General features: G+C 40.1%; 1 long non-coding RNA gene across 1 annotated transcript in view; it reads right to left on the reverse strand.

Moving 5' to 3' along the window:
* Positions 1-1,385: 1,385 nt before the first annotated feature.
* Positions 1,386-22,801, reverse strand: part of LOC123017264 — a 26,407-nt gene continuing 4,991 nt past the window's right edge. The window contains exons 3-4 of the long non-coding RNA XR_006413565.1: positions 11,237-11,325; positions 1,386-1,846 (exon numbers count right to left, since the gene is read on the reverse strand). This is a non-coding gene — a long non-coding RNA (uncharacterized LOC123017264). The remainder of the gene's footprint in view (positions 1,847-11,236; positions 11,326-22,801) is intronic.

Below are 22,801 nucleotides of genomic sequence, written 5' to 3' on the forward strand. Positions count from 1 at the left end.
CCAACCCGCCTCAGAGGTTTTGGACTCCCCGTGGACGTGCGTGCAGGCGCCTGGTGAGGCGGCGGCTTGCTCACTCAGAGATTGTTTTGGACTCGCTTGGAGATCTCCAAGTGAGCAAGCCACTGCCTCACCGCCTCGCCGTGCGCATGCGCGCCCACCGCCTCACCAGCCGGTGTCCACAGGCACCCCCACCTCACCGGCTCACGCCCACCCTACCCCCTTTCAGCTGACCCACTGCTGAAAAGTTTGAGGACCCCGCCCTACAAAATCCATTTGTCTTGGGTATGCTTTGCCTAAGTTTCCCATGGAGCACCACTATGACAATTCATTCATTACTGGTGTCAGTGTACTTTTTATTGAAAATGGATTTGTTAAAAAGGTGGAGATTTATCAAAAGTGAGAAAAAGAATGAGAACATAATCAAATAGATTTTCTGTCAGCCTGCCTTAGTAGCTAACTAGAATGTCATTCAAAATCTGCTATGAAAGGTGAGAATGAAATGGCTCCTCCCCAACCCAGGCATTCATGATACTTTATTTTCCCCCCTTTTTTAAATGTTTGGATTTAAAATGATATGTTATGTTCTTGGCATAATGTGTTTTTTTTTGGGGGGGGGGGATGGCCACTTGTGTTTCCTCCTCCCCCTGCTGATTCTTCTAAGCTTAACCTGCTTATAGAACTCTTAAACATCAGGCTAGCAATGGCCAATAGATAAATGAATGTCTGATCCAAGCAGGTCTGGGCTGCAGGTGCATTTGAGAGGCTCAGCATATTGGGCTTGGAGCCCTGGCCCCGCTCCTCCCTCCCTCTGTGCCTTCCAATGGTCTGTGGGCTCAGGGCTGAAAGCTGAGATGTTTCTTGTTGAGCCAAGCATACAGGAAACTTGGAGGAAGTTTCAAAGAGGTGCACTGTCTTTGGCTTCTGCAAATTTATAAAAATTTTATAAAATGTTAATCTTGGGAATACCAGAAAACTTGGGAAAAACACACAGGTTCCTGAATTGGCACAAAACAAAATTACACAGAAGTACAACAGTCTTGATATTAGCAAAGGCAGAAATTTATTGTAGGTGATGCACTAAGTAAACAAGTCCATTGAAGACAAATGGTATTACCTAGTGGTTGGAACCCTCAGTGCAAATTCCCTCTTCAGGTGGTAGAAAATCTGCATTCTTTCATCTGGTAATAGATTCCCTACCCAGCAACAGCTAAATACTGTATTTTCCAAAGCACATAGAAATCAAAGATAGGCATGCTGGTCCCTGAGAAAATAATCCAAAATACCTTTATTGTGACTCACCAAGATTTCAGAAAACTCCAGAACTCTCCATCAGATTAGAGAGTACAAAAAGCAGGAGACTAGGGAAGAAATGGTAAGCACTTTTATTTAATCTTTTATCCCGTTTTTCTTTGCATTGCTCAAGCTGGCAAACAATATTAATAAAACCAATCACATTAAAATAGAAAATAACAATATATAAATGCCAACTGGCTAATACAGGCCACTGGTTCATGCAGCTATTTTAGTCATGTCTCCAAAATAATAATATTTTTTAAAAAAATCAGAAAGATTAGATATTCAAATATGTATTTTACCAGACATTTACAAAACAAAATAATTTGTAACATGTGCTTTACAGCTGTACAATTCCCATTTCCTAAGTACCCCTCCAAGAGAGTCCATGGCACAGAAGCAAGAAGGCTGCGTGTGGTATTTTGTAAGAGCAACAAAGAAGGAAAACCACCGCAAGGTGCTTTAAGAGTCTTCAGCTCAGACTAAGTGCTGTTCTTGCACACAGATGCTGAAGAAGGATCATCTTGCTGGAACTGCAGCTTGGGCCTGGAATCTGCAAAATTAGGGACAATCTCAGTCAATGTATCCTAGGTCATGGGCTTTCTCCCTATGGAGTCTCTCTTTACAACCATCAGTAATATTAGCTCCTGTCAAGGAGATTATTGATTTGGAACCTGTAAGATTAGGAATATTCTCAGTCAATTGATCTGAGACCAGAGGCTTTCCTTCTGTGGAGACCCTCCAGTGGCTGGCTGGGCTGACTGAGCATTTTGCCCCTGTTAAAAAACACTCTTTCCTTTCTGTTGGAAGAGAAAAATATTCCAGACATGCAGAAAGTTCTTTTTAAAACTTTATTGCAATAAAGGGAACAGAAGGGAATGGTTTCCTTCCCAATTCTTCTGTTCACCCGAGCACATGCTCACACACTCCTTTTGAATCAGGGCCACTTGTTCCCTCCTCCTTTCCCCTAATTGGCTAATAGGGTACTGAGAGTTACATTCTTTCCGCCCACCTACTCCGCACTGCCCCAACACCAGCCCTTCTTCCTAATCCAGCCCTGCCCCCTGTGGGCTACGATAGGCTCATTTTGTTCTGCCCAGCTTGTCAATCTTGCTTATTTGTAAGCAGGAAGCCACTTAGTCAATATCCAGCCGTTTTGCCTACGTGCGCACTCTGCGTGCCCCCCCTTCTTTTCTTGTTGAAAAGAGAGTTTTTTTCCCACTCCTCCTTTCTTTTTCTTTCATTCCCCCTGTTCCAAATCACCTTCCCCTTGCTTTTCCTATCAGCCCCTCCTACAGACAATGTCATATACATATGTTCACTAGGGTTACATAAGCAAAATAGGGGCTGAGAAAACAAATAAATAAAAAGCTGCAGATTAAATCTTGTTAAAATGTGCCTCAAAACATTTGGAATAGCTAATAGGTTAAAGGCCTCCTACCTCTCACCAGTGGAAGGTGACCAGAGAAGGTGCCAGGTGGCCTCCCTTGGAAAGGAGCCTGTGTGTTATTGAAGCAAATCAACCCACCAAACAAGCCTTGGAGATCAGTGAGGTGATGAGAAGGTCTCTCCTCAAGATTTTAAGACTTGGGTGAGTTCATAAGGGGGCCTGGCCCAAGTCAGGTATAATTTCTCCTGCTCTGAACTCTAGCAACGGCAAGCCAAAGTGAAGGCATACAGATAATATGCCCCTGTAATTTAGCATTCTTACACACCTGTTCAAGTCTGGACAAGTAAGGAAGGGAGGGAAGGATTGATTTCTGACAAGGCAAAAGCAACGTATGTGATTTCCTGCCGCAGTGTGGTGATGGCCACAGACTTAGGTAGCTTTAAAGGAGAATAAGATATGCACAGAATAAGAGCACAATCCTATGCAAGTTTATACATTTATGTCAAAAATTGCATACGATTATACTTCAAGTCTATTGTCTAAATGGAGCCACATAGAATTTGTTGTTATTATGTGTTATCAAGTCTTCTCTGAATTATGATGACCCTATGAATGAATCCCCTCCAAAATCTTCAGTCCTTGACAACCTTGGCTTCCTTTAGGGCAGTGATGGCGAACTTTTTAGAGACCAAGTGCCCAAAGTGCAACCCAAAACCCAGTTATTAATTGCAAAGTGCCAACACTACAATAAAACCTGAAAACTGAGGCTTTAGTTTAGAAAAAACACTCCCCTGGCCCTAATATAATGGTAAAATACCATTGAAAAGAGGGTGATTTTGAAAAAGCCTTCCTTGAGTACCTTTTCTGCCCATCTCAACATTTCTGCCCATACTAAACACATTCCAACCATCAACATCATACCAGGACACCTTTTTTTCCTAACCCTAACTGCGTTATAGTGAACCTTTTAGAGGCCAAGTATGCAAACTGCAACCCAAAGCCCATTTATTTATCACAAAGTGCCAGCACTGCAATAAAACCTGAAAACTGAGGTTTTAGTTTAGAAAAAACAACTCACAGCCAATACAAGCAAATATATTTATATCCTTGGCAGTGTACTGACTGGCCATGCAAAAGCTCAGACGAGTCGCAGCTTGTGACGTCATCATCTGGTGCTGCTACTCCTTTCCGAGCATGTGCATGGCCCCTATGTGCGCTGTTATCCAATGCTCGGCTGCTGGGGCGATGCTGGGTGACTTAGCTCACGTGATGGCGGAGAGGGCTCTGCGTGCCCACTGTGGCATCCGTGTCATAAGTTCGCCACCACTGCTTTAGGGAATCAGTTCATCTCATAGTTTGTCTTCTTCCTCATCTTTTGACTTTGATTTGCTCAAGCATGATTGTCTTCTCTGGAAAGTCTGGCCATCTCATAATATGCCCAAAATACAACAGCCTCGTTACATCACATTTGCTTCCAGGGAAAGTTCTGGATTGATTTGATCCAGGATCCACTTGTCTATTTTTCTGTTGGTCCAGGGTATTCACAAAGCTCTCTTTTGGCACCATGCTGCAAATGGATCAGTTTTCTTTCCTGTGAAATTCCTTGTCCAGCTTCCACAGCCATACATAGTGATTTGGAATACAAAAGTGTGGTTTATTTTGGTCTTGGTCTCCACTAAAATGTCCTTACACTTGATATATTTTCTATTTCCTTCATTGCTGCCCTTCTAAGATTCAGTCTTCTTCTAATTACCTGGCTGCAGTCTTTGTTTGAATTGACGACTGAGCCAAGGTATGCAAAATGCCACAAAAGCAGCATGTTTCTTCATTGTTGACATTAAAGCAGTGTAATTCTTCTGTAGCCATTACTTTTGTTTTAATGTTCAGCTATAGTCCTGTTTTTGTGCTTTCACTTTCAACAGTAATTGTTTCAATTCAATGCTGCTTTGTGCCAGCAATATCATATCATCCTCATTTCTTAAATCATTAGTGCATCTTCTGCCAATTTTCACTCCTTCCTCTGATCCTGATCCAGCTTTCCTTATGATATGTTCGGCATACAGATTTAACAGATAGGGAGACAAAAGGCATCTTTGTCTGACAACTTCGTCTATGGAAAACCATTCTGTTTCTCTGTATTCTGTCTTAATTGTAGCTTCTTGTCTGTGATACAAGACACATCAGAACAATCAAGTGCTGAGGCACACCTATTTATTTCAGAACCTTTCATGCTTCTTGTGATCTACATAGTCAAAGTCTGGGTCTATAAAGCATAGACTGATCATCTGACATTCTTTGGTGTGCCTCAGTAGCCAAAGTATGCTTTAGTGTTTCATACTGGAGTAAATAGGACTAATAGCAAAAGAAGGCTGTTGACTTCACACACTGCTTTTGGGGTTCTTGTAGGCATCTGGTAGCTCTTTTGTTGTAGTAAGTGTTGTTCCATTCCACACACTTTCTAAAAAGTTATTTAACCCTAGGATCTGCTATTCTGGGGTATGATGCTTTTTTACATGAAAGATTGATTTATTGTTCAGGACCATTATGCACTGGTTGACTTTCCCTCCAATAATTAACTCACTTTAAAGATTATTCTAAGGAAGTGGCCATCACCACAACATTGTATAGTAATGAATTCCTGAAGATAACTATGTGTTGTGGAGTAGTTATTCCTTGAGCAACAAATACTTTTAAGATTAGGCCAATTCATGTGGTTACTTAGTTATTACAGCAAGAAATTTCTAAGAACTGCTGTAGGTCATAATTATTTTTTCCCGTTTCAATTGTTGATCCTGCCTTCCTTCCTAAACTGGGGATAGCAGAACTTTTCTGATGCTTAATGTATGAAACCAAATCAGCATCTATAGAAATAAACATTCTTCCCATTATGTTCAATCACTTTTAAATTGTGTCCTTGGCTGTTCTAGCCTGGGTGACATGGGTGATTTATCTAAACACGAAGCAGGCAAGTTCAACCTGAGGTCCAGTGTGTAATAAGTCTCATGGCTGCCAGTTAATTTCCAGGAGGTAGTAATTCACATTATTAATGCACTTCAATTAATAGTTTAGAAAACCCTCAGTTGAACTCTACTGGCACTTTAATTAATTAATGGTGGCAATTAAGATTAAGGACTGAACAAGTTTAATACAAAGATCTTCCCTCAGTAGGTATATAACACATATGGATATATCAGGAGCATAAACTTCCCAAAGACCATGGTATTTTATTCTCCTGTCATCTGCAAACTGTAATTTATTTTATGTATTTATTTCTAATATCTAGGAGTCACCTCTCTGCCAAGGAAATGAAGGCAACATGCAACAAGGCCAATATAGAGTCAAACAAAATATACAAAAAAGAAATCAATAATATAGGGTTTTGTAATTTAAAAAATCAAAAGCAACAGCAATAACTGTCTTCATTTAAACAATAGTCAGTCAATCAATCAATCAAACAATCAATCACAGACTAGATAGTAAAAAAGATAAGAGGATGGGATAGTTTGGAGTGGGAGTCCCAGAGGCAGCTCTGGGAGAGGAATACTGATTCTGTTGCCAGGCAATATGGATACATACATAAGAATAGTAGGAGCTGGTAGTCATAAAGGAGCTGTAGAGCAAGCGCGAAAGCAGAGCTTCTTGCTAAATTCTCCATTTGTTACATTCTGGAATCTTTGGAAGGCAGGTATGCCAAAGGCAGAGCTACCATCTACTCCCCTCCATTCATGTTCAGAGCTACCCTAGATATAATGTGTGAAGAGGGCAGCTGCATCATTTTGTTCTTCAATCCAGGACAATAACCTGGATTAACGGATTACTAGATTGCTCTTCCATTTCCTACATTGCAGCAGCTGTGTATGTAAATATCATTAGCATGGCTATTTGGAATACGAAATTTTGCCTTGAATTTTGCAGGCATTGTTTCTATCAAAAACTAAAGAGAAGTGTTCCTTTCATCCACTAGAGAAGAATTACTTCATTGTGGAATGATCATTATCCCTTTTTATCCGCTGCATAGCTTCTAGTCAGTGAAGGCATATGCCTCCTCCAAGCTGGACTGTCCATCTGAAGCACCTTTTCCGAGTAATATAAATTGCATACCTGCAGTAGCGTTCATCTATGTAATAGTCTGTTCTCAGTGTCCTCTCTCTGTTATATTTTGTACAAGGGCTGACAAACATGCAGCAGAGGACCCCTGCCACCCTTGGAAACTCCTGGCCCAGTTTCTCCTCCTCCTTGCTAGTTCACTTGCCTTATCGAAGTGGGTTAGAATATGGAGCAACATCCTCCATTTGCACCACACGGTCCTTTCTGGTGGCTGTCTGGAACTGGCCTGGAAGATGAGGCCGAGTAAATCAACAGTGATGAGAAGTGGAGGAGAAGAAGACATGGTTGCACTCAGACAGGGGTCCACAGAGATTGTTTTTAGGGCCCTGAAAGTGTGAAGCCAGTAATGCTTGCACATACTCAGGTTGCTCTCTACAGCACCCAGCCACGCTTAAACACAAGTAAAAACATTTCAGCTACATATTCCTTGCAAAACTATGTGCTGCTCTTGTTTCCACTTAAGGTGCTACAGTACACCATGGCATATTGCTTCTTATTAAGACAAAAATTGCTGCACTGTATTGTTGGATGAAATTGTCTCTGGCATCCTTTGAATAAGAAGTGCTTTGATCTTCCCAAATGAAAGGCTACAGGTGGTAAAATGACAGGCATATGGAAAGGTAAGACCAATTAAATTAGTTCACACATTTAGACTAATATTTTGGCTACCTACTGAGAACTTTCAACCAACTTAGGAAGGTGGGGGTGGGGGAGGAAAGGCACTGCTCCTTTCTTTGAAAAATGAAAAGCAGCTTTAACTCAGTAGTGGGGGGTTATACATGCAATATGCTTTTTTTTCCAGGTTTGGTCCTGACTGTGAGCTACACAGCCAGACATTTCTCCTGGCTTTTTGTTCCACAACTATGAATAGAACCTCAAAGACATTTAATAAATTCTCTGTGTGCAAACCCATGCTCAATAAGAGATTTATCCTGTTTTGACCCTATTAAAAAGATTTTCTTTCAACCTGGTGAGACTCAACTACTTTTTGGTTAATCACAGTTGATTCTCCTCTTCCCAAATTTACATTTCATTAAAATGATTTATCGAAGTGTCATACTGCAATTTCATAAAATAATTATTTCATTATCTTTCAGTGAAATGTCAACTTCTGGATACTTTCAGGTGGCATTGTCATCTCAATATGTTTTCTTGATATTTGGCAGCCATCCAAAGATCACATCAGTTAAATTGAGCACCTTTATACCTCTCTACAATCTAAGCAACTACAAATTAGAAATGAAAATTCTAAACAAAGAATATGCATATAGAGCTGGAAAAGTTAGCTTACACTTATTAACAATAGGACTGTCCCTTAAATATTTTAGCTGATTACTCCATGCATTTTGAATCGACTGCAATTAAATATATTTGCTTCCTGCAAAAAATTAAATATGGACAACTGTCTGAAGATGTTAAAGGAGAGGCATAGCTTCTCCTAAAGATAAAATAATTACAAACCTAGCACTCTTCATTATCTCTAATCTTTTCCACTAGTTCAGAAATCTACTATATTCCCTAGTACAGTAATAATTTAAAGGCAAAATAGTATTAAAAATTAACAAATTCAGTACTGTTGAAAGTGTAGATTGGATTATATACTATCTCAGTAAGTACCAAAGAAGATAAATGGACTGAATTGGATAATAGTCTCCCTAATTTGGCTCATGAGGGAGAGGGGAACAAGTATGTGCAGCCTTCTCTTCCACCAGGCATGTCTCCCCTACTTCTGCTCTCTCCACCCATCTGTGTGTGGGGGGGGGAGCATCCAAATATGGCCTATGCATGTGTGTACACTAAGATAGCTGGCAGCATGGAGATCCAGGCACCGGGGAAGTGGGGCAGATGCCCTTGATGGATACTGGAAGGCTGGGCACATAGTTATTCCCTTCCAAACAACTGGCCAGATAGGAAAGTAGTAGCATTCTCTTTTGACTGAAACCGGTTAAATTTCTCTCAGTTACCTTGGTTAGCAAGAAAGCTCAAATAGTTCATGGGATGTCATTTTTTGGTTAAGGAAGGGGACAAGGAGAGTTTAGTATGTGTAAATGGGAGATTCATTTAGAGTTGCAAACCTTGATTTCTGGTGAATAGGTAGGGCAGGAATAGGGTGGAGTGAGGAAATTAGTGGCCAGGAGTGCCTTCTTTCAGCTACGATGAATTTACCAACTTCGACCCTACCTGGACAGGTAGAGCACTGCCAAAGTGACCAACGCTCTGGTAACCTCTTGACTGGACTATTACAACGCACTTTTTCTGTGGGGCTGCCCTTGAAGACAATCTAGAAACTTCAACTGGTACAGAATGGGGTGACGCAACTGCTGGTGCAAACAGGATTTCATGCCCATGTGACTCCAATATTATATCTTCTTCATTGGTTACCAGTTGAGAGGCCAAATTTAAGTTAGTTGTTTTAACATATAGAGCTTGGGACCAGGATAGATCAAAGATTGCCTGCTCCCATATGCACATACCCAACCCCTAAGATTGTGTCTGGAGGCCCTCGTGAGGAAACCACCCGACAAAGAGGTAAGGAGGATAGCTAACAGAAGAGGGGTCTTCTCAGGGGCTGTGCCCAACTTATGGAATAGCCTCCCAAGAGCAGCTTGCTTCGTGCCTTCTTTACAATCGTTTTGGCGCCAGGTGAAAGCAACATTATTCGCCAGACATTTTAACAATTGAACTTCTCTCTTACAAATGTTAATGGAATTAGATTTTATCAAGTCTTAGCATTTTAACCCATATTGTTTTAACTTCTTACGTTACCATCCTACTCTCAGCTGCATATTGTTGTGTACTGGATATTGTTGTGAATGGTGTTTATTGTTATATTTTTCTTTATATTACTGGTTTATTTTATATTATGTATGTTACTGTTTTATTGTTATTTCATTGCTATATATGTTTTGATTTTATTTGCTCTGTAATCTGCCTAGACTGTTGGACTAATCGGTTGCAGAATATAAATTTATTAATACATAAAATAAACTTGGCTTGGCCACAGATTGGGGCCACATGAGAAAACAAATGGGAAAGGGGCCACCTTACATTCCATGCTGTGCAAGCAGTAAGCCCAATATGCAGCAAGCTGGGGATGTTGTGGCCCTTTGGCCGTTGAATATCAGAAAGGCTTCCGCTCTGGTTCTACAGATTTACAAGGATGTTGCTTGCTTGCACATTAGTCTGCATGGACTCACCTTCCCTTATGCAGCCAAAGTCCTTTTCCTTTGCAGGTTGAATCACCACTGGCAAGGAGGTCTCTGTTTCATACCATAAGATCTATTTTTCTAAACTCTGATTTAGAAATCCATTGGCTTAATTTATCCTAATATGCACACTGAACCAAAAGCAATGCAGCAACAATTCAAGATTATCAGAAGTTTCTTATATAATCTAAAGATAATTGATTTGTTTAACAGAGTTTTGCTGACATCATGATGATCCTCAATTCCCACTTGCTGCTATTTTTGTGCATCTTGCCTGATCCTTCATCAGCCTTGTGTGGCTGTGCCCACTCTAGCTATAGCTCATCATTGAACGTATGTCCATCCCACTAAATGAAAAGATACAGGGAAAGAAGAGGGTCAATGATCCATCACCCCCATAGTGTCTTAAGCAACAGCACTGCCCCATCTGAAGAGAAAGCTGGATTGAGATTAAAAGAGCAAGGGCCTCTAAACCTAATGTACAACTTTAGGTTTCTATTTCATCAAATCTGGCATGAAGAGAAAGACCTGAAGTTATTTCACAGCTCACCAATTAGTACAAGTTTTTAATGTGCATATACAAGAGGAACCACCCCAACACACAATCCAGGAATTTATTTATAAAAAAATGTGTATTTATTTTTACATGTTCATACTTCAGTCACCTTCAAGATACTCTCCGTTTGATGCAATACACCTATCGAGACCATTTTTCCACTGCTCAAAACAGGTTTTGAACTTGTCGATCTTGATGCCTTTTAGTACATGCTAATGCTTATCTCCATGCTGTGAAAAGCTTCGCTTGCTGATTTCTGTAGCCTTCTTTTGCTAAAAGGTTCAAGAGCTATCCAGGCCGATTCTTTTCTGTTCACTTGTCAAACCTAAATACATAGCTGGGGAAACTTGGATTTTCCTTGCAGAGGGAAGCTTGTGCAGCTGGTCTGGAACAGACAGTGGGGTCTGTACCCATGGTCAGTGTGACTCTAGTACTGATTCAACATGGACTGTGAGAAGAGCCAGCATTCATAGGATGAGGCTAGTAATACTAATCTTGGCTTTGGAGATCAGACTGGTTGATACTGCTTTAACGTTCAAGGACAGCCTAGTTCATTGCAGCAATACAGTTGCACTGTTTTTATTCATGTGTAAATGTCTTCCTCTTTCACTATATTAGAATCAATTTATATGACATAAAATGGAGAATCCTCCACTGGATGCATTTAATTTCAATTATACTTACTCCATTGTCATCTTGTGGTTATTGTAATCTCAAAGAGTTTTCAAATTGGTGTGTTTAACAGAATGTAATTCCCTTGGCAGCTGTAGAAACTGTGAAATTAAAAGAAAAATAATTGAGTATATTTTTAGTTTTACTTCTAGGGTGACACAGTTTAAACATTTCTTTAAGAAAGGAAATACAATTATTTCTTAGCCTGTATATCTTCCTGAATAAATCTATGCCTTCCAAACTACTGTTCAACTAGTGATTGGATCTTCTATGATTGTTGAAAAAGTAAAAATGAAAAGAGCAACCACAGCAGGAAGGTTGGGGAGTTTGAATTTGATGCTGGGAGTAGGGAGTTAAACCCTTTCCTATCCCATTTTCCCAACTTAATTCAAATCATCTAAAGGTAAATTGAGACCTGCAGGATACCAGATAACATAGATAATTACCTGGGTTCCTCACAAGAGGTGTGTGTGTATGGAGCAGGTAGGGACCAAGCTATAAATACGATGGTGTAGGGAAAGAGATTGAAAAAAAATATGGATTAACTGTAGGTTCAGATTGGCCCTTTAGGTGCTGTAATTCAAGGATATAGATTTAAAGACACAAGAAAGGATATTTTGAGATGTGAGACTTAGATAAGAGAGGGCTAGATTTCAGCACTCCATATCAGAAGGAGTTATATTGCCAGTAAGAATACAGAAGCTCAAACATCTACTTGTTTTCACTTACAATTTTTCCAATTCTTGACAATTTCAAATAATCCTTAAATCAAGGGAAAAGACATAAATCTTAAGTCTTAATATTATTTGGGAAAAATCATTTCATGGATGCAAAAAGGACTGTTATTAGAAACAAATATGATCTTGTTAAAGATAAGCAATACAATGCACATGATGCTTTGAAGCAGAACTGAAAAAGGAGATTTAGTACTGGACTTTCGGATGATTATTTGGTATATGTAACAAAATTAAAGCTGTATTGCTACATCATATGAAATCAATACAAACTATTCCATGAACAATATTATATGCCAGTTAGGCAGGCAGGAATGTACTCCAGTGTATCAAATCTGTGTTGGAGATGTGGAAGGAGAAGTAGAACATTTGCATGTATTTGGGAGGAATGTCATCAGGCTGAAAATATTGGTTAGATATTGTACAATGAATTAGAGAGTGAATAAGTTATGCGACCCCACTCTTGCTTCATGTTATTTTATTAAAGGTAGACATGTAAGGAAATAGCATATTGTAATAGTTGTGCTTTGTTAACTGTATCTTACTGGCAAAAGTTGGAAATCAGTCCTTCAACCATCCTTCAGTCAACTGAGATGAAACATACACAATCATGATTTTAAAACATTTATTGAGCGGGAAGGAATAACACAACCAAGTCAGTTCAGTGGGAATTGGTTCTATATTTCTTCAATTTTGGAACAGCTATAGGCTTTCCAGCTAGTACCACTACAGCTCTGGACAACATGATTTTAAGAATCTATCTTTTACTTTTAATTTATGTTTTATAAATCTAGATTACATAATTGCTGCTGAGGGTGATGATTATGGGCGATCCTAGGCTCCCAGTGAAGGGAAAGATCACTCTTGCCAGAGGTTCAGACTTGTCACATGCATTAGGCTGAGTGCTGCACGATACTCAGCTGAAGGGCCATTGCAGCCTTAGGGCGGCTGGCTGCCCTCCCCTGCTCTGCGATGCCACTGCTGGCAAGAGAGAAGCAAACCTGTGCAAAGCCTTTCAAGCTTTCCTTGCCCCCTCCCTATGTGATGTCTCTTTATTTTCCCCATTGCAATGAATAAGTCCTGGCCTACAAATCTAGCAGAATACAGTGGCAGCATCTTGAGGAGCATAGGAAGGTGTGACCCCCTCCCCACTTGCTAGCTGGAATAATAAAGTCCACTTTACCATATCAGAAATTTACCATCTCATCCCCACCTTTTCTTGCCTCACATGTGCCACATAGGTGACTTCTGAGAGGGGCAATCACTTCAGTTTACGCTACATGTCTCCAATATTTTTGAGTATAAAAATAGCTGTAGTTCTATGGCCTTCCAGTACCATCTGGGACACCACAGCCTCTTTCCCTCCCCCTCCTTTGCAGCATATCTGTACAGCTGGAAGCAGCTGTCTAGATAAAAGCAGGGAAGGGGAGGCACAGGTTGCCACCATGTTTCACAGCTTACTCTGGATGCTGGCAAGCCTCGGGTGAGCTCAGAGGCTTATGAGCATCTGCCACAGGGGCAATAGAAGTTGATTATAATCATTGCCTTTGTTAGTACACATTAGAGCAAATGTGTGCAGGGGCTGGAAACATTTGCTTTCTGTGTTTTATGGTGAGCCTACTTGTGAATGTTTATATGCAAGATATACACAAGAATGATGATATTTTAACTGGCAATCATACCTTTTACATTTTGAGCAGACCTTTGGTTTTAAACAAATAAATAAACAAAAATATTTCAGTGCTGAGCAAATTGAACTTCCACACCTCTCCCTTGCAATTTGCTAGTTGTCTCTGTGCAAGTGCTCTGTAACTGTGAGGTTGCTAGAAGGTGCCAGTTTTCACGCTGACCACTTGTGAGAGCGATTGTTTGCTGGGAAAATATGCTCAGTTCCCCAGAGCAGTGTCTGGAAAGTAGTTGGCCCAGATAGTAAAGAAGCAAAGTGGCCACCTAGATTGCTCAGAGGGAATTCAGCTTGGGTCTTATAAATGCAACTTAGTCCCTCGGAGTAACTTCTCATGGACAAATCATACAATGCATCAAAAGGCAAGCCAAAAGCTGCTGAAAAATAGCATTTGGCGGAGAAAGCAGGTATTTTCCTCTTTAAAAAATGCCCTATGACCACCATGAGATGCAGCAAATTGACATATTTAACTTAGCAGGTGGAGGGCATCTGTATCCATTCACACAAAAAGAGCTATTCTGATCATAAACAGTGCCATTGTCATATTTCTTGTTTAAGATGTGTAAACAACAAAGAAACCCTAAATTGTACACTCTTTCTGGTAAGAAATAAAAACCAACTGAGCAATTTGAGTCATTTTTCTGTCTTTCTGATGGGTAGCTCTGGAGGAACATCCTTTGAGGCAGACAAATGATCTGAGACAGCTCCCTCAAGGAACAATTATATATAAGCACTGGCTTGCTGTTATGACTATTCAGTCATAAGCTGTTGTAAATGTTTCTCTGAGTTACACAAAGCTTTGCTTTCTTCCTCTTAGTGACACAGGATTTTCTAGCTCATTGCAATGCCCATCTACAAAGCACATAAGGGGTCTTGTGAAGAAGGCATGATAACCAAGCATAGGCCAGTAGTTCTTTCCAGCAAAGTTAATTGGACTAAAGTGGGAAAAATTCTTGTAGAAAAAGTGCATTTTCTTAAATACATCTTTAAGAAAATACATTTTAGCAGATGGGCTGCTAAAAGTTAGGTAAGACTGCCATTGTCAAAGGCAGAAAAGAAATACCTGGAAGAAGATTCTGCAATTGACAGGCCTCACATGGACATAGGAAACCACTGTAACTGCTGCAGCAATATGTGGGCAAGAAAGAGGGAGATGTAGCCATAGCATTGCCTTAACAGTTGGAGACCTGTGGAAATGGAAATATGCAGAGGGCCATCCCACCCATCATCCCCACCCAGCAGGAAAGTACCTTGAATACACATTACAGTGCTCTGAACTTCATTGGATTCTCCCAGAGCTTTGTTCCAAGTTGAACAGAACAGGCACTCCTATCTCAGTTAGGAAGACCAATTAGGTTTTGGGGCTATAGTGAAAGTGATTCTCTCCCACCCCCACAATGCCAGAGAGAGAAGGAAAGAGGGAAATTTGTCCTCCTCCTTCAAGGCTTCAAGCCATTTTTATGCCATTCAATACTGTATTTTAAACTATCATTGGATTGTTGTGGATTGTTTATTATTTCTTTATGTAATTGGTTGGGATTTTTGTGTTATGGCCCATATTACATCTATGTATATTATGTTGTATGGCTTTATTGCATCAGTTCTTTTAATTTTTTATTGTAAACTGTTTGAAGAGCCTTCTGGCGATGGTGGATGGTATCTAAAGGTTTTAATTAATTAATTAATTAATTAATTATTTTAAAAGCCTTGGGCTAAAGGGAAGCAACCGGTAGGTTGCTTGCTCCACTCTGGCCTGCTGTACTCTGCTGGCTGAGGGATGACCCCCAGCATGCGGGCCTCTATGGCTTTGCACTTGTGTGCTGTTCTCAGCACTTTTTAGTCTACAAGCAGGTGCCCCAAACTCAAAATATGTTCTTAAATGTCACCTTTAAGAGCACAGTATGTTCTACATAGAAAAAATGATGAGCCCTAGAGATTATATTTCAATCAGGTCACTGTTTTAAACAAGGACAGTAATTTCAACCATGAACTTTAACTCCCCTGAAAAGAAGAAAACTGAATGTTTTTACAATAACCTCCACAAGTGCTACAAAAACATAGCTGTGGTTGGGCTCAGAGCCTAGCAGGCACCACTTCTTGGCACACAGAAATTACATGTTGATACAAACATAGAGGAAGATTCCAGCTCCAACTGTTGTTTTTCCTTCATGTTTTCTGGGCAACTCAATTCATGCCAGAGATAATCTTCCAGAAGCTGAGCTTTGATAAACAGTTTTTCACACACACCCTGCCATCATGTCAGAAAAAGAAAAAAAGCATACCAGGAAGCTTTGATGCCCAGAGGGGGGAAAAGTGTACTGAATGACTGTGCCCAAATATTTTCAGCATGAATGAGTCATATTCAGGCATTCAGAAGGGGCTTTTAGCCAATGCATGAATGTGCAACGGAACATTTCCACCCCATCCTTCTCCTCCCTTATGTTTGTCATGGAGGGTGATGGTCTGAAAGACTCCTGTATCTGTGAGGCTTTCCATGTGAACTAGAATCCTGGAAAATCTTTGCACACAATTTGTATGTGGCTATGTTTCCTCCACCTAATAAGGGCCCTGGGGGGTTTTTTGCAAAAAGTTTCTAAACAGCACAAAATGAAGATTATCTAACAATACAGTCAAAGCCATCCCTATCCCATAGCCAGAATGGAAGCAACACTGGAAAGAACAAGGAATGCTTTGGCTAAATGGGTGTCTTCTAAAATAAATCTGCCAATATCTCTTTGACGTAAGACCCCTTCTGTGTTTATATATTCACCAGTTAACATGTTCAGCCATTGATCTTTGATTTATAAGTCCAATTAAGGAGGATTCTTCTTCCTCTGAATGCCTGCTTAGTCCCTAAGATCTTCATCAGAGGTCATCCTATTAGTGACCCCACCAAATGCTTTGATGTGGGTGGTAATAGTGCTTTTCATATATATTTCTTAATGTTTATTGATTATGGACACACTCTTTTATAAACTGCCCAGGGGATGTATTGATGTATAGATGACATACAAATAAATAAACTAATAAATACATAATTGACCAGTATGACTCTGTCAAGAATCTATCTTTGCCATGTTTAGGAATAACAACTAATTTTTCCAATTACCAAAGTGGCTAATTTCATCTAATATCTTTTTACAAAGGACCACTCACTTGTTGGACATCTGCTTGTAACACTCAGATGTGAAATTATTTATTCCTGAGTTTTTTTAAATTTCATTTTTTAAAAATCAGAGTTGTGGGCAATTTCTACCTCTGTCAAAGACTGGTATTGCCTTTAAATTTCTATTTGGATCATTAATAGATAAGTATTTATACTAATTCAGTCAGGGATAACTAGTCTGCAAACAGTATTAATCTATAAAAACCTTCAATATTATTGTGGCTGGGATTGATTTTGTCTCCATTGTGATTATCAATACAAAGGTCAAGTTCATTTATTTTTGTGCATACTTAGTGTCAGAAACCTTGATGCTCACTTGCAAAATTCAAAGCACCTTTATTTGAGATAAGTTAATTTAGGAGTTTGGTAACTTCTACCAGGTCTAGTGATTTGTTTGGGGCTTTCTGTGTGAGCTTTCTTAAGCTCGTGAAGAATATTTCCTGAACTCATGATGATGTGTTGACATTGTTGGGAGGACATTTCTTTCAACAGTAGCTCCATATTTTATTTTCTGAGCTTAATTTTTAATTGGGTTGCTATATAAATAATTCTCCCCAAATCATGGGTCTCCAAGTGTCACTAATATTCATTACATTCATTTGAGATTTAACATCGCTCTTAAAATAATGGTCTAAATCTATCTCTAACTCAACATGTTGTTGTTGTTGGTAGTCGCAAAGTCATGTCCGATCCATCGCAACCCCATGGACAACATTCCTCCAGGCCTTCCTGTCCTCCACCATCGCCCGGAGTCCACTTAAGCTCACACCAACTGCTTCAGTGACTCAATCTAGCCACCTCGTCCCCTTTTTCTTTTGCCATCACTTGTTCCCAGCATTAGGCTCTTCTCCAGGGAGTCCTTCCCTCTCATTAGGTGGCCAAAGTATTTGAGTTTCATCTTCAGTATCTGGCCTTCTAAAGAACAGTCGGGGTTGATCTCCTCTAAGACTGACTGGTTTGATCTCCTTGCAGTCCAAGGGCCTCGCAGGAGTCTTCTCCAGCACCACAATTCAAAGGCCTCCGTTCTTCGGCGCTCAGCCTTCCTTATGGTCCAGCTTTTGCAGCCATACGTTGCAACTGGGAAAACCATAGCCGTGACTATACGCACTTTTGTTGGCAGGGTGATGACTCTGCTTTTTAGTACACTGTCTAGATTTGCCAATCAAAGGCTTTATCATAGTCAATGAAGCAGAAGTAGAAGTTTTTCTGGAACTCCCTAGCTTTCTCCATGATCCAGCGTATGTTGGCAATTTGATCTCTAGTTCCTTTGCCTCTTCGAAATCCTGCCTGTACTTCTGGTAGTTCTCAGTCCACAAACTGCTGGAGCCTAGCTTGCAGGATTTTGAGCATAACTTTGCTAGCATGTGAAATCAGTGCAATGGTGCAGTAGTTTGAACATTCTTTGGCATTGACCTTCTTTGGAATTGGAATGTAAACTGAATTTTTCCAATCCTGTGGCCACTGTTGAGTTTTCCAAATTTGCTGCCATATTGAGTGTAGCACTTTTACTGCATTGTCTTTTAAGATTGCGAATAGCTCAGCTGGAATACTGTCACCTCCACTAGCTTTGTTGTTGTTCAGACTTCCTAAGGCCCATTTGACTTCACATTCCAGGATGTCTGGTTCAAGGTCAAAGACCACCCCATCGTGGTTATCAGGGACGTTAAGCTCTTTCTTGTATAGTTCTTCTGTGTAATCTTGCCACTCTTCTTAATCTCTTCTGCCTCTGTTAGGTCCCTGCCATTTTGGTCCTTTATCATGCCCATCTTTGCATGAAACATTCCCTTCATATCTCCAATTTTCTTGAAGAGATCTCTGGTCTTTCATATTCTAATGTTTTCTATTTCTTTACACTGTTCATTTAAGAAAGCATTCTTATCACTTCTAGCTATTCTCTGAAATCCTGCATTCAATTGGGTGTATCTTTCTCTTTCTCCCTTGCCTTTCGCTTCTCTTCTTTCCTCGGCTATTTGTAAAGCTTCCTCAGACAGCCATTTTGCTTTCTTGCATTTCTTTTTCTTTGGGATGGTTTTAGTTGCTACCTCTTGTACAATGTTGTGAACCTTCGTCCATGGTTCTTCAGGCACTCTGTCTATCAGATCTAATTCCTTAAATCTATTTGTCACCTCTACTGTATATTCATCAGGGATATGATTTAGGTCATACCTGAGTGGCCTAGTGTTTCTCCCTACTTTCTTTAATTTAAGCCTAAATTTTGCAACAAGAATCTCATGATTTGAGCCACAGTCAGCTCCTGGTCTTGTTTTTACTGACTGTATAGAGCTTCTCCATCGTTGGCTGCAGAGCACATAGTCAATCTGGTGTCTGTGTTGACAGTCCGGTGATGTCCATGTGTAGAGTCGTCTCTTAGGTTGTTGGAGAAGAGTGTTTGCTATGACCATCGTATTCTCTTGACCAAATTCTACCAGCCTGTGCCCTGCTTCATTTTGTACTCCAAGGCCAAACTTGCCTGTTATTCCAGTTATTTTTTGGCTTCCTACTTTAGCATTCCAAACCCCCATGATGATAAGGACATCATTTTTTGGTGTTAATTCTAGAAGGTGTTGTAGGCCTTCATAGAACCTGTCAGCCTCTTCAGCACCAGTGGTTGGGGTATAGACCTGGACTACTGTGATGTTGAATGGTTTGCCTTGGATTCCAACTGAGCTCATTCTCTCATTTTGGAGGTTATATCCCAGTACTGTCGGTTGATATCCAAATGTGTATTGGTTCATGATCTGGTGTTTGGGCCCTCTTTTATAATACATGGTAAACAAAGTATCACATGGTTAAAATGTCACAGCTTTCTTATCTTAAGCAAAACTGCATGGTCTGGTTGGAACAAACACTGCTGATCCTAAAGTAACCACAGCAAATTGTTGAGCACACGTCTTATCTCAGACCAACACTCCAGCAAGCAACTTGTTTTTCTTTATGCAAATTTGTTATTGCAGATTGTTCATGCAGGCAGGCTAAGGTGTATGTGTGGGGAAAGGGATCCTTAAGCAAGCAGTTTGAACTTTGGAGTTTTTTTATTATATATTTTGGGATCTCATCATCATGGTGACAGAAGAAAGCTAATGAAGAAATGATCCAATCAGGCAAAGATTTTATGGATCATAGGCTAAAAGACAGAATGTTTATATTTTAGATTGTAACACTTCTAAACACCTATAAGAGCTGTTACTACTCTAAAATGGTCCGTTAGCTTTCAGCAAATATGCCACTTTGGGCCATATCTAATGGGACTACTCTGATGGTTGTATAGAATTCACAAGGCCCAACTCTGTGCACAATGCAGCTTTGGTGCTTCCAAAAATAACCCCGGAAATGAGTGGAAATATTTGTTTTGTTTTTTTCCAGATCAGCACTTACTCACCCTGTTCCACTTACTTGCCCTGTTCTGGAAATGAACATGCCCATTTCTTTCAGGGGATTTTAAAAGCACCATAGCCACATTGCACACATGTGAGTACATGATAGAATTTTACCTCAAGTGTTTGGTCATATGCATTAATTGTAAGTTTGTAAATTTCCATGTTAAAGTGGCTACCTAATAAATTTCTTTACTACAGAAGGTCATTTGTCATTGAAATATTCCTCTGGATGGACTAGTCTTTTCCTCAATTGATTAATTAATAATAAATGTTCTCTGAGTATGGATAACAAAGAGATCCTTTGTTCTTGTGTTTTACCTTTCAAAAAGTGAGAGAAAATGTACTTTAAAATCAGTCTTCTCTATCTGTGCAATGATCAGGGCATGTTTGGTATGCAAGACAGAAACTCTTATTCAGACATTTTCTCCTCACACACTTCCAATTGTGTGTGAAAAATATCTGGAAAGAAGATGGTAACAACTGAATAATGGGGAGGGGAATGGGGGCATTTTTGCAGTTTGACAAGTTTATTGGAGAACATGCTTAACACAAGAAATTTGTACTACTCCCATTCCCAACTTTCAGGCTATTTGTACAATTCAGGGATGGTCTCAATACTGCGTCACTGAACGGGGAAAACAAGTCAAGTAGGTAGAATTTTCTCTTGGCAGCAGACACTTCTTGGCAGACACTTTAACTGTGAGTGACTTATTTGCAGTAGCTTGGCTGGGTGTGATTGACATGGGATTAGGCTAATCTTTAGTTTCAGGAAGATGTGAAGGGGTTGGACAAGGGATGATGGTTTTTACTTATTTGTTGGTTCTATAGCTGTGGAAATGTTTGACATGTTTTCAAATGCTAGTGGTGGGAAGCTGAACATGAGAGCACAGTTAACTAACTTTCCCTTTGAGAACAAAAGCTGTTGGTGTAATGGGAGAAAAGACTGGATTAGCCCTGGTGCTATTTCCATGTGCTTTGCAGTTTTATATGCAGTGGATTCCTTTCTCTTTCTTATGTTTGCTTGGGGATTCCTGGGAGGTTATTGTTGTTCCTTTGCAAAGAAATACTCCTGCCCTTTTCTTGCAGTGTATTTGGGAGAATTTTCAAATTGGTCAACACAGCATGTAGCACCAGGACTTTCAAACGTTCATAATCCACAACCTGGGAGCAGGGAAGTGGGGAAACAGAAAGAACACCAGCTCTAACCTGTTCCACACCTGCTACTACTTTACTCCTAATTCCTTTCCCCCCCACTCCTGATCACCCACCAGCACTTCTGGATTCTTCGTATCACCCTTTGATTTTTCAAGGGAGCAGTGAAGTACAGTGGTCTTCACTGGGATCCCCCAAAAGGGATGGATAAAGATCCCATGATCTACTGCCGAGGGCCACAGGGTAGGGTGCATATTCCCCCGCAAACTTTATCTTCAACCCAATGCAGTGAATTAAACCAATGGAGCATCTAACTGGCCCAATGCCATACAACAAATTTACGTGCAAACCTAGCTTTATAGTGAAGTCAGTGCTACTGTTCCATAGACATAGAAGACATTTGCATAGGTATACAACAATTTTATATACAGTTGAGGTGACAAATAGATTTAAGGAATTAGACCTGATACACAGAGTGCTTGAAGAACCATGGATGGAGGTTTGCAATACAAGAGGTAGTAACTAAAACCATCCCAAAGAAAAGAAAGACAAGAAAGCAAAATGGCTATCTGAGGAAGCTTTACAAATAGCTGAGGAAAGAATGGGAGTGAAAGGCAAGGGAGAAAGAGAAAGATACACACAACTGAATGCAGGATTCCAGAGAATAGCTAGAAGAGATAAGAATGCTTTCTTAAATGAACAGTGTAAAGAAATAGAAAACATTAGAATATGAAAGACCAGAGATCTCTTCAAGAAAATTGAAGATATGAAGGGACCGTTTCATGCAAAGATGGGCATGATAAAGGATCAAAATGGCAGGGACCTAACAGATGCAGAAGAGATTAAAAAGAGTGGCAAGATTACACAGAAGAACTATAAAAGAAAGAGCTTAAAGTCCCTGATAACCACGACGGGGTGCTCACTGACCTCGAGCCGGACATCCTAGAATGTGAAGTCAAGTGGGCCTTAGGAAGTCTAAGCAACAACAAGCTAGTGGAGGCGACAGTATTCCAGCTGAGCTATTCGAAATCCTAAAGGACAATGCTGTAAAAGTGCTACACTCAATATGGCAGCAAATTTGGAAAACTCAACAGTGGTCACAGGATTGGAAAAGGTCAGTTTACATTCCAATTCCAAAGAACGGCAATGCCAAAGAATGTTCAAACTACCGCACCACTGCACTCATTTCACATGCTCTCAAAGTTATGTTCAAAATCCTGCAAGCTAGGTTCCAGCAGTTTGTGGACCAAGAACTACCAGAAGTACAGGCAGGATTTCGAAGAGGCAGAGGAACTAGAGATCAAATTGCCAACATACACTGGATCATGGAGAAAGCTAGGGAGTTCCAGAAAAAGATCTACTTCTGCTACATTGACTATGCTAAAACCTTTGATTGTGTGGATCACAACAAACTGTGGCAAGTTCTTAAAGAGATGGGAGTACCAGACCATCTTATTTGTCTCA

The sequence above is a fragment of the Varanus komodoensis genome, unplaced genomic scaffold (genome assembly GCF_004798865.1).
Source record: "Varanus komodoensis strain SLA01 unplaced genomic scaffold, ASM479886v1 scaffold9, whole genome shotgun sequence".
In the NCBI taxonomy this organism is placed as follows: domain Eukaryota; kingdom Metazoa; phylum Chordata; class Lepidosauria; order Squamata; family Varanidae; genus Varanus; species Varanus komodoensis.